At 39.8% G+C, this 12,633-nt stretch overlaps 1 protein-coding gene across 11 annotated transcripts in view; it reads left to right on the top strand.

The window, feature by feature from the left end:
* STRBP (spermatid perinuclear RNA binding protein) overlaps positions 1 to 12,633 on the top strand; it is a 164,036-nt gene that overhangs the window by 29,339 nt on the left and 122,064 nt on the right. For 2 of the 11 annotated variants that reach the window (XM_054519463.2, XM_063713899.1), the window contains exon 2: positions 2,179 to 2,318. The exons of 8 other annotated variants lie outside the window; for them this stretch is intronic. The gene's annotated coding sequence lies outside the window, so the exon portion shown is untranslated. The remainder of the gene's footprint in view (positions 1 to 2,178; positions 2,319 to 12,633) is intronic. One more of the 11 variants, XM_054519466.2, reaches the window with a different exon arrangement.

Below are 12,633 nucleotides of genomic sequence, written 5' to 3'. Positions count from 1 at the left end.
GCCCGCCTCGGCCTCCCAGAGTGCTGGGATTACAGGCGTGAGCCACTGCGCCCAGCCTAGGCATTCCATATTAAGAAGATGTTTATTTTATGTATTTTTATTTTTAGGGGCAGGAAAGCATAAATGTTACTGCCACCGCTAACGAAATCTTTAGTAATACTGAAAGATTCTCATTCTGAAACTTTTGTAATGTTATAATCAAATTTACCTTCCTGCCTCTACAATTCATTGAACTTTTGCCTGCTCCCAGATGGCATTCTAATGTAGAATTTATTGTGGGGAGTGTCTCTTTTTTAAAAATATGGAAATGTTTTTATTATATACTTAAGTGTAATTCTGTTATAGCTTTTCTCTTTCGTGTGTAAAAATAATAAAGCTCTGTTTCATGCTGTGAGATTTATTGTTAGAAAGACAGGGCAAATTTCTGAAATTTCCTTGGGTAGTCTCCCTTCTCATCTTTAGCTTATTTGAATCCTAACTATTTATCAATTCATTTGCGTATGTGGGATGTTAGGATGACTCTTTGTTTTGAAAAACAGTGCTATCAGAGTTCCTGTACAGTCCGTGCTGAAATTAGGGTGCCCTAGTACAATGTACTGTTCTCTCTTAGTCACTGTAATGGTTTTGTAAGTAGCTAAACACTAGGTTATGCTGCTTTTGTGCAGCTGTCTTCCTTGGTTACTGAAAGTTGGATGGCGCTTAGTTTGCCTTTAAGGGAATCTAGGTTTAATTGTATATCTCCTAGAACACTTTGCACCACCAAGTAGGTCGTAGAGAATCTTTGTTAGCATTCTGGTAGCCTTATTGATACGTGATCACCTCACTGGAATTGTGCAGTATCATGTATTCTTTTATTGTATTTTTTAGAAATGGGAGTCTTGCTATGTTGCCTAGGCTGGTCTTGAATTCCTGGCGTCAAGCGATCCTCCGGTCTTGGTCTCCCAAAGTGCTGGGATTACTGGCGTGAGCTACCTCATTTGGCCAGATTTTAAATAAGAAAAGCTAATGTTTACTGTTACTGCTGTGTGCTATGCACTTTGCTAAGCAGCTTTAAACTGGAGTTTTCTTTTCATTTAAACATCACAGCAATTAAGTGAGGTGAGTCCTGCTTTTATTCTCATTTTACAGAGACAGAAAGGTTAAGTTCCGATCCCAAGGTTACACAGGTAGCAAGTGGTGGAGAAGGGATTTGAACCCAGGCAATCTGACTTTAGGGCCTATTCTCTTATCTACTATGCTTTACACTCCCCTGAGGTAACACCTTTCTGGGAAACTGTCCTATTGAGAACTTTACTTTTTATGTGTTACCTTGTGTGAAGGCATTAAAAGCTTGTTCCTGTTTGGGATTTTATAGTTGCACCCTTCTCCCTCTGTAAGGGGTTTGCCATTGTATTAGTTAAGTAACCCAGTTGCTGAAATAGAGCCCTGAAATACAATGGCTGAAACCCCAGAATTCAGTGCACAATAGTTGAGGGCAGGTGTTCTACATCAGCATGTGGCTGTCCTTTATGCAGGCATTTGGGGACGTAGGTGAATGGGGACTGTGTCATCTCGAATGCACAGCTTGCAAGGTTGTTCTTGTTGGAAGCACAGGGTAAGAAATTTTGTCTTAAGCAAGTGAGGTGAAAGTTGTACAAATATAATGTCTCCTCCCATTGCTGAAGGCTTAGTCTCATTGCCTCATCTAGCTGCAGGGGATTGGGAATTGAGGTGTTCTTTCTCTTTGCTGACACTAAGAGGTAAGGTGTCATTCTGTACTATTTTGCGTATTTCATCAGTGTTGAAATGTTCTTGGGAGTGCATTTTCAGTTACAGAATGTAAAGGTGAGAGCCTTGTCCTAGCTGCAACTCCGTTATTTGGAAGAAACAGGGTGGATTTTGGTAGTTAGCAATTCTCTGCCACAGCTGTAATACTGTAGATTTCAGTAGGAATGTTAGAATAGGTCACTGCTGCAGTTTGCAAAGTATTATTACACACATTCAACTCTTGCCTTTTTTTGTTGTTGTTGTTGAGATGGAGTCTGGCTCTGTTGCCCAGGCTGGAGTGCAGAAGCTCAATCTCGGCTCCGTGCTACAACCTCTGCCTCCTGGGTTCAAGTGATTCTCCTGCCTCAGCCTCCCGAGTAGCTGGGATTACAGGTGTGCACCACCACGCCTAGCTAATTTTTGTATTTTTAGTAGAGACGGGGTTTTGCCATGTTGACCTGGCTAGTCTCGAACTCCTGAACTCAAGTGATCCGCCTGCCTCAGCCTCCCAAGGTGCTGGGATTACAGGCACGAGCCACTGTGCCTGGCCTCAACTGTTGCTTCTTATAAAGGTAAGTAGATAAAGTAAGTGATGGCATTCCCTTTGTAAAGGAGAAAATCGAGACATAGGTGGTTAAACATTGAATGAAACCAGCTAGAAAGTTGAAGAGCTGGGACTTAAATCCAGATATCATGGCTCCAGAGTCAGTGAAGTTTGTATGACACACTTTTTTTTTTTTTTTAATAGAAAATTCTATTCAACAAGTTTTATATTTACTGTGGTCACTACTCTTGTATCCTTTCTTAGGGTGTCTAATATCACCAATGTCCAATATCCTATGCTGGCAAATTACTATCATATGATGATAATTGTTGATAATTTGATCTCATTTTGAAGATTCAGAAAGTACATTAAGAACTTGTATTGCCTCACTGTCATCATAGTGTTCACAGATGACACCATGTTTTAGATATGTCAGTTTATATAATACCGGGTAGCAGAGATTTTACTCTCTTTAAAAATTATACTTTTATAGCCTTGCTTACAGTAAAGTGACATGTAAAATGAGCAAATGAAATAGAAATAAAATAGAAAATAAAAATAGAAATTAAATATTGGGGCACTTAATGTTTTTTTCTTAGTAAGTAGCATGTATTGTGAAATACAGTGTTCATATAATTTCACCAATAATTTTGCTGTACTATGTGAGAAAACCACTTTATACTATGTGCTACTCAAGAAATTGGGAACATTTTCTACTTTAGAGCAGCTGGAGGAGTCCTTTCTCCTTGCTGACACTAGAAGGTAAGGTACCATTCCTCAGTATTTTGAGTATTTTTGTATTCAAAGTGTGTTGAAATGTTCTTGCTAGTGCATGTTAAGTTGTAGAGTTTGTGGTAATCTGATTTAGAGATTGGAAGCTGTGGACTATGACACATATTAAGGATTTGTGCAGATGGATTATTAATCAGAAAGTAAGGTGGAGCCTTTTACACATTCCTATTTTAATATAACAGGTAGCAAACTCATTCTGGTATTCTTATTTTTGGTTATTTTTCTTGGAAGTTTATTTTGCTGAGCGCTCTATTCCTAAATCATTTCAGAAGTGACTTTAGTATAGCTGAGTTTTAATAGATAGAAATAACATGACTTCAATTTAATTTTCCATAGACTACCCTTTAGACATTCTTTACAGCTTCAGTTTTGCTATGAAAGGGAAGAGATCAGACAGAGAAGTGCTGTTCTTTTTGCATGTGGTTAATGACCAACCAATAGCTCTCTGGGATAACTTTTTTTTTTTTTTTTTTTGCTGAAGTTGTCTCTTCATCCAGATTCTACTTAGATTTTCAGTTGTCTTTGGGATAACTTTTTTTTTTTTTTTTTTGCTGAAGTTGGTCTTAGTTCATACAGATTTTAATTAGATTTTCAGTTGTCTGACAATCACAATAGAAATAAAAGTGGTTGTATCATAAATTCAGTGAAGTCTAATTGGGACTAGCATTCTTTCAGTGGTTTTGCAAGAATACAGTTATCTGTATCTCTGTAATCCATTATTTTAACATATACATATTGATTTATTTACAAAATGAAAAAAAAACCTGAATTAAAAAAGGCTTATCCTTCAACTTCTGTAGCTTTGTGTTACCTACTCTTTAGAAAAGTTACATGTAAAATTTTGACCTTCTACCACAGACAAGGAATGCTGGCAAGTGTGTTGTTAAAATTCTGTCACTGCCTCTTTGTTTGCCTAAATTGATGGAAAAACACTTTCAGGTCATTTTAGTGAAGTTCAGTTACAGTGAGTTATAAGGTATGTCATTTGAATACTGGTTGTAATGTGTTTCCGGTGTTCACTTGTATTTATAACCTGAATAACCAGTACCCCCCCCCCCCAAAAAAAGCCAGTTGAACAGATACAAAAAAAATTTTTTAAATTTTTATTTTTTGAGATGGAGTTTGTGTTGCCCAGGCTGGAGTGCAGTGGCACAATCTCAGCTGACTGCAACCTCTGCCTCCCAGGTTCAAGCGAGTCTCCTGCCTCGGCCTCCCAAGTAGCTGGGATAACAGGTGTGCGCCCCCATGCCTGGCTAATTTTTGTGTTTTTAGTACAGGTAGGGTTTCACCATCTTGGCCAGGCTGGTCTTGAACTCCTGACCTCAAGTGATCTGCTTCCCTCAACTTCCCAATGTGCTAGGGTTACAGGCATCAGCCACCTTGCCTGGCCTGAACAAATACAAAATGTTTATGCTGAGACTAGGCACTTTATATACTATTACTTTTGAAAACAAAACAAAACAAAACAGGATTTAAGACTACAAACTAGGTTGGGGAGAACACTAGATTTTTAGTGATAAGTCCAGGATGTGAGTCTGAGCCTTGCTACAAAGTTACTTGGTGATCTTGGGCAGGATATTTTACCTCTTTGGGTCTTAGTTTTCTTTTTGGGAAGTAAGGATCCTGTATAGTATTAGTCTTTTTGACCAGTTTTAACAGTCTGTGATTCTCAGTTTTTTCTGTCTTGTGAAGAGAAACTTAACAGTATTAAAGTTGCCAGCTCTTTTTTTTTTTTTTGTCTTATGAATAGTCTTGGTAACAGAAAACTGGTTTGAATTAGCCTATCTAATTTTAATGTTTTCCAAAACTAGTTTTAAAGGAGACATGAAATTAAAAGTATTTAATTTTACTTTTTTTTTTTTTGACACAGAGTCTCGCTCTGTCGCCCAGGCTGGAGTGCAGTGGTGTGATCTCTGCTCACTACAAGCTCCGCCTCCTGGGTTCACGCCATTCTCCTGCCTCAGCCTCCTGAGTAGCTGGGACTACAGGCGCCCGCCACCACGCCTGGCTAATTTTTTTTGTATTTTTAGTAGAGACGGGGTTTCACCGTATTAGCCAGGATGGTCTCAATCTCCTGACCTCGTGATGTGCCCGCCTTGGCCTCCCAAAGTGCTGGTATTACAGGCATGAGCCACCACGCCTGGCCTAGTTTTACATTTTAATTGTGCCTCACTGTTGTCACTTTAAAAGAAGCATGTGAACGGAAAAGACAAAACACTTTGAAAATGTACTTTGCAATGAAAGGAGAGTCACCTATTATTAAAGTTCTTTGAATTCCCATTTCATGGCAGAGGGCAGTGAAATGAGCTAACATAAGCATGTTTATTTATGTAGACTTGCCCATGTAAATCAATGCAGATGTATTGCTGTCACATTTTTCTTCAAACATTTTATTATGAAAAAGCTTAAACATGCAAAAAGTTGAAAGAATTGTGTAGTGAACCTCCATATATTCTGCAAGTAGTGCAGCCTATATTCTGCAATTAGCGCAGCCTATATTCTGCAATTAACATTATCTTTCATTAACTGTATCTTACATCTGTCCATCTATTCACTCCACTATTGAACCTTCATTACATCTTACTTTTTGCTTCATTTCAAAATAAGCTGCAGACATCCTTACAGTTTACCCCTAAACATTTTGACATGCATATAATTAGCTGGAGTTTAATACTTGTTAACGCTTCTTAAAGTTCAAATTTATATACATAAGCCTGGCATAGGGGCTCAGGCCTGTAACCCTAATGACTCTTGGGAAGCTGATGCGGGAGGATTGCTTGAGCCCAGGGGTTTGAGACTAGCCTGGGCAACATAGTGAGACCCCCCATCTCTAAAGAAATAAAGAAATTAGCCAGATGTGGTGGTATGCGCCTGTAGTCCAGCTACTTGGGAAGCTGATGTGAGAGGATCACTTGAGCCCAGGAGTACTAGGCTGCCGCGAGCTATGTTCACGCCACTGCACTCCCAGCATAGATGACAAAGCAAGACCCTGTCTTTAAAAAGGAGGAAGAAATTTACGTACATAAAAATGCATAACTGTTAGTGTGCCATGGATGACAGTCATTAATTGAGCGTCTGGCATTTTTCAGGGTCTTTGCTAGTCTTGCAGATAGAGAGATGAGTAAGACACAGTTTCTGCCTTCATGGTGCTAGTAGGATAAATAGAAGAGATGTCTAAAAAAGTAGTGTTTTATTTGGAGCGTTTAGTTGCAAATAAGAATCAGCTGTCTTCTACAGATAATCGGTCTTCCTTAGAGAACCTGAGGGCAGGAATTCAGTGGGGCCTTGGGAAGGGCTGGAACCAAGAACCAGAAGGCTCACAGGACTGTTTTTTCCTAACTCTGCCCATTTCATTCTTTTTCTTCGAAGATCTACTATTTTCTCTTTTTAGTACAAATGGTAGAACATGGCTGTCCCTAGAGCTTTTATTTTACATCTAACAATTCTCAGCCACACAGACATACCAGTTTTCTCTGTTAATTTCATTTCCAAATTCCTGGGAGGTAGAATCTGGCCCCACCCTGGTTCAGCTTGCCTGAGGGCTGAGCTGTTGGAAGCCCACTTTTGTGGATGGAATGAAGTAGGAGGGATGGAAGAGACAATTCCCAGAACAAGTATGGGGCTGTTGTAACCTGGGCTGACACTGAAAATGGTTTATAACTACAATGTGATAAATACTGGTACAGACAAGAGCAGGCTATAGAAATAGATGGAATAGGGGCAGGGTCAGCTTCCTGGAGAAATTGTCGGCTAAGGTTTTTTTGTTTCTTTTTTTTTTGAGATGGAGTCTTACTCTGTCACCCAGGCTGGAGCGCAGTGGTGTGATTTCGGCTCACTGCAACGTCCGCCTCCTGGTTCAAGCGATTCTCCTGCCTCAGTCTCCCAAGTAGCTGGAATTTCAAGCATGTACCACCAAGCCTGGCTAATTTTTGTATTTTTAGTAGAGCCGAGGTTTCACCGTGTTGGTCAGGCTGGTCTCGAATTCCCGACCTCAAGTGATCCACCTGCCTCAGCCTCCCAAAGTGCTGTGATTACAGGTGTGAGCCACTGCATCCAGCTGGCTAAGTTGAGTTTTGAAAGATGAATTCAAGTACAACAGTGGGAAGGAAGGATATTCCTTATAGAAGAACAGTAGGAGAAAGATAGGAAATGGCATAGTGTGTTTAGGTAACTGTAAGGAGACTGGTACATTCGCAGTATAAGTTTTGAAGTGGGGTAGGTTCATTAGAGACCAGAGAGAGGGAGATCCAGGCCAGTTTATGAAGAACCCTATCTTGTTAAGATATGGGGAGTCAGGGAAGGTGGGTGACAGATTTATTTCCTTAAGAGATCATTTCATGGAATGAACTGGAGGCAAGTGGGGCAGAGACAGAAAATCTTTTGAGAGCTTAGACTAAGAAAATGGCAGTAAAAAAGAGAAGGGGAGATAATTAGGTAGTAAAATCTTTAGTACTTGTGATTTATTTGATGTCAGGAGAAGGGGAGGAATCTTAAGATGATGTCCCTGCTCTCCTGACCTGAGTAACTGGATTAATTGGTATACTAGCCAAGATAAGAAATATGGGAGACTGTGGTGCTGGCAGTGTTATATTTCTTGATTTGGCTGGTAACTACAAGGGTACTGTTAAAAGGATTATTAACTTGTGCTTATATGTTTTATGCATTTTTCCATCTGTAAGTTATATTTCACAATCTAAAAGACCAGAAAGGAATAAGAGAAAATAAGTTTGGGAAAGAAGCTGCTGACTTTAGGATTGGACTTTTACATTTGGAGTCAGCCCTCCAGATGGAGATGTGTGGAAGGCAGTTGGAAGTGCAGTAGAGGAGTATAGGCTGCTGATACAGGTGAAAGGATTAGGTTAGGTCTGTAGTTCTCAAGCCTCGTTGTACATTAAAATCTCTGTAGAGTTAAAAAAAAAAAATACTGATAACCTGGATCCCACCCCAGATTAATTAAATTGACCTCTCGGGGTGTGAGGGTACCATGTCTAGCTTAAAAAGCTCCCTGTGCATTTTCTTCTAATACACAGAGTTGAAGAACCACTGGGTTACAGAAAGATCACTTACTCCCTACATTCTGTTACTGACAGAGTTCTGCAAAGAGGATTTTGTAATTGCTTTAGAACTCAATATAGGTTTAACCTTTTTGTTTTGGGTACAATTATTATACCCTGTGCTTCCCCCCTACTAATACCAGAAATTTAAAAAAGTATGTACGCTTTTCATTAAAATAATGATGCACATGTGTTCTTGAAAAAAGTATGTGGAAGACACAAGCTATTTAGTTAAAGCAATTTTAAAACAGAAACTTTCCTGTGATTAACTGAAATGGCCATGTCTTACCTAGTTGTAATTATTAATAGTGTATAGCTTTTGCAGCCAAACATAGATTGCCTCATCACCTACAGTGTCTTTGAAAAATAAATATGAAAGACAGTGATTGGTAAATGAATTGGGTGATGTAGTCTGGAAGGCAGATAGCTGTAAGTGGTGAGCAGCTGTCTGTGATGTATCTGATACGGAAAGGACAGTTGCTTACTTGTCTGTCCTCAGGGTCCTGTATCTGTATCCATCAATAAGTATTTATTAGCACTTACTGTCTTCCCAGAAGTGTATTAGGAAATGTATGTAAGTTACTAAATAAGTAACTAGATAAAATAGACAAAAATGCATGGGACTTGCACTAGGTTTGCCAGTGTTTGGGTTGGGGAAGGCTATGTAAATGACAATTCAATGTCAAGTTATGTGATAATTATAAGAATACAGTTGCTGTTCGGAGACTGGAATTATTTCTTGCACTTGAGCGTAAAGAGTGATTCTTGCAACACATTGACCTCCTATTTTCTTGAGCTCCATTCATCTAGTGATCTTACTTTCTGTGGACATCTGTCAGACCACGGACCCCAGATCCGTTGATCCTACTGCTTTTTCGTCGTCCTTTATATCCTTGATGTTCACATTCCCTTCCTCACTCAGCTTAAATTCCATAGTCATTATACTAACTCCTCTGTATAGTCTGTATAGTCCCACACTTTAATCATACTTACTTGGCAAAACTTACAACCCTGGTTAAATCTGACTCTCCTCCTAATCTGCACCTGTACCTGTGCATGTGAACATAGCTGGAAAACACATGCCTTCATACACCCTATGCTGAATGATCTTATTTATTTTTTTAAATTCATAACCTTGAACCTCAAATGGGTCCTTAATGCTCCTAGGCAATCATATGTACCTGGCCCATTCACTCTGTCACTCTGTTAGACAGTTGTTTGATTACTCCAACCCCTTCCTTTTAAAATCCATAATACCCTCTCTCCCATTCGACTGATGACCTTGCTTCTTACTTCACTAAGGAAATTGAAGCATGTACTTGTGCCTTCTGCCCTCATTCCTCTCACCATAGATAAACTACATGTGCTTCTATCAAAGACAAGCTCTTCACTCATGTATTAGATATTACCCTCTATCAACCACTCAAGGATATTGCCCTGAGAATCCCCCCCCAGATTTTCCTGCATCATCAATATTTTGTTTTCTGTTGGATCATTCATCAACATTTAAACATGTTATTTTTCCAGTGTTAAAAATACTTGATCCCACTTGGATTGCCAGCTACTGTCTCATTTCTTTGCCCTTCTTTGTAGTGAAACGTCTGGAAGTAGTGTCTATTCAACTGTTTTTAATTTCTTTCCTCATATGATCCCTCTTCTGTTTCTTTATTGAGATATAATTCACATGCCCTAAAATTCACTATTTTAAATGTACAATTCAGTGGTTTTTAGTATATTTACAGAGTCGTGCATCCATCACCACTGTCTAAATTCCAGAACATTTTCATCATTGAAAAATAAACTCTGTACCCCTTAGTGGCCACTCCCTGTTTCACCCTTCCTCCAGTTCCTGGCAGCTACTAATCTACTTTCTGTCTATGTGGATTTGCCTATTCTGGATGTTTCACGTAAGTGGAATCATACAATATGTGGTCTTTTGTGACTAGCTTCTTTCCCTTAGCATAATGTTTTCAAGGTTCATGCATATTATAACATGTATGAGTGTTTCATTCCTTTTTATGGCTAATATTCCATTTATGAATATGCCACATTTTGTTTGTGCATTCATCAGTCGATGGACATTTAGGTGGTTCCACATTTTGGCTGTTACCAAAAATGCCGCCGTGAACACTTGTGTTCAGATTTTTGTGTGGATGTATCTTTTCAATTATCTTGGGTACATACTTAGTAGGGTAGACTTTCTGGGTCATATTATAGCTCTGTGTTTAACATTTTGAGGAACTGCCAAATTGTTTTTCAAAAATGACTGTACCATTTTACATTTCCACCAGAGTTCGAGTTTCTTCATCTTGTTCTCTCTTAAGCCAACTTTAATCAGGTTTTTCCTCTATTTCCCAAACTTCTTAGCTGAACGTGCCCTTGACAAGGTCATTAGTAACATCAAAGTACCTAAATTCAACAGTCAGTTCACAGTCCTCATTTTGTTTGACCTATGCTGAGCATTTGACACAATTAATTATTCATTCCTCTGTAATACACTTTATTCACTTTTGGCTTCCAGGATACTGCATGTTGTGTGCAGCTCCCCCTGTCCCCCCACCCCACACACACATTTTATTGGTCAATCCTTGTCAGTTTCCTTTGTTATTTACTCCTTTCTCTCCTACCTTTAAAAATTGGAGTGTCCATTGGGGATCTTTATCTAGACTTACACATCTTTAAGTACTATCCTTGAACTGGCTCCCAGGTTGATATGTCTAACCTAGATCTCTTCTTTTTGTCCTTCCGAGCCATGTATCCAGCTGCCTGCCCACCAGGATGTTAGACATTTTAAATGGAACATGTCTAAAACCCAACTCCTTTTCTTTCTTTAAAAATATGTACCACTCGTAGGTCTCCCCATCTCTGATCAAGGCAATGCCATCCTCCAGTTGTTTAGGCCAAAACCGATGGAGTTAACCTACACTCCTTTTCTCACATCCCACATCCAATCTGCTAGGAAGTCTCGTTGACCTCACCTTAAAATATCTGTAGTGTCATAACACTTCTTACCATCTCTGCCTTGCCATTACCCTCGTCTGATTATCATGTCTCACCTGGATCATTGTGATGGATTCCTAATTAGATCCTCTGTTGTATCTTTACCTCCAACAGTCTAGCTCAACACGGTAGCCAGAATAATCCTTTAGAAATATGTCAGATCAGGCCGGGTACAGTGGCCTGTAATCCCAGCACTTTGGGAGGCTGAGGTGGGTGAATGACCTGAGGTTGGGAGTTTTAGACCAGCCTGGCCAACATGGTGAAACCCTGTCTCTACTAAAAATACAAAAATTAGCCAGGTGTGGGATGCATACCTGTAATCCCAGCTACTTGGGAGGCTGAGGCTCAAGAACAGCTTGAACCTGGGAGACGGAGGTTGCAGTGAGCCAAGATTGCGCCACTGCACTCCAGCCTGAGTGACAGAGCGAGACCCTGTCTCAAAAAAAAAAAAAGAAAAAAAGAAAGAGAAAAAAATAAATATGTCAGATCATAGGCATTTTCTGCTCAAAACCCTGCATTGCCTCCCTGTTTCACTCAGTAACAGCCAAACTAGGCCCTACTTCATCTGACCCTGTTACCTCTCTGACCACGTCTGTTGTTGTTATCCTTTGGCTTACTGCATTCACCTCCTTGCTGTTCTTCAAACAGGTGTGTGTTAGATTCAGGGCCTTTGCACTTGATGTTCTTTCTGTTGGAAATGTTCTTTACCATTTTCAGATCTCCTCAAAGCTCACCATATTCAGTAAGCTTACCCTAGTTACCTTTAATTATGTAACTTGCTCCTCCCACATTCTGGATTCCTCTTATTCTCCTCTTTTAAATTTTTGCATAACACTTAACATTGATAGAGTACATTATTGACTTATGTTTATGATTGCCGTGGTTTGAATGCGTCTCCCAAAAAGCATGTGTTGGAAACTTAATCCCCGCAGCAGCTTGGGGAGGTGAGACCTAGTAGGAGGTGTTTAGATCATGAGGAATTTACTCTCAGGAGTGGATTAATGCTGATTATAAAAGAACTTGAGGCTGTGAATTAGATCTCTTACTCTCTCTCGCCCATGTGATGCCTTCTGCCATGTTATGACGCAGCAAGAAAGCACTCACCAGATGTGGCCCCTTAGTCTTGGATTTCCAAGACTCTAGAACCATGAGCCAAATATATTTTTATTCATTATAAATTACCCAATCTGTGGTATTCTGTTATAATAGCATAAAACGGACTAAGACAGTGATACATTGCTCTTCCTCCCCACCCCGCCACCCCCTCACCCCCTCGCCCACTCACCCCCCAGCCCCACTAAGCTGAAGCTCCATGAGGGCAGGGATTTCTGTTTTGTTCACAGATGTAACCTAAAGTGTCACAGTGCATGGCACGTAGTAACCTTTCAAGATATATTTGTGGAATAAGTAAATGGATGGCTGTATGGCAGAGGTGGAGGTCTGAGGCAGGCCTTGAAAAATTTTGATTAGGTTTTGGGGAGAAAAGGACAACTTAGT

Source organism: Pongo abelii, chromosome 13, assembly GCF_028885655.2.
Source record: "Pongo abelii isolate AG06213 chromosome 13, NHGRI_mPonAbe1-v2.0_pri, whole genome shotgun sequence".
NCBI classification, from domain to species: Eukaryota; Metazoa; Chordata; class Mammalia; order Primates; family Hominidae; genus Pongo; species Pongo abelii.
Note: the sequence above shows the minus strand (reverse complement) of the source record. Positions and strands in the feature narration are given on the sequence as shown.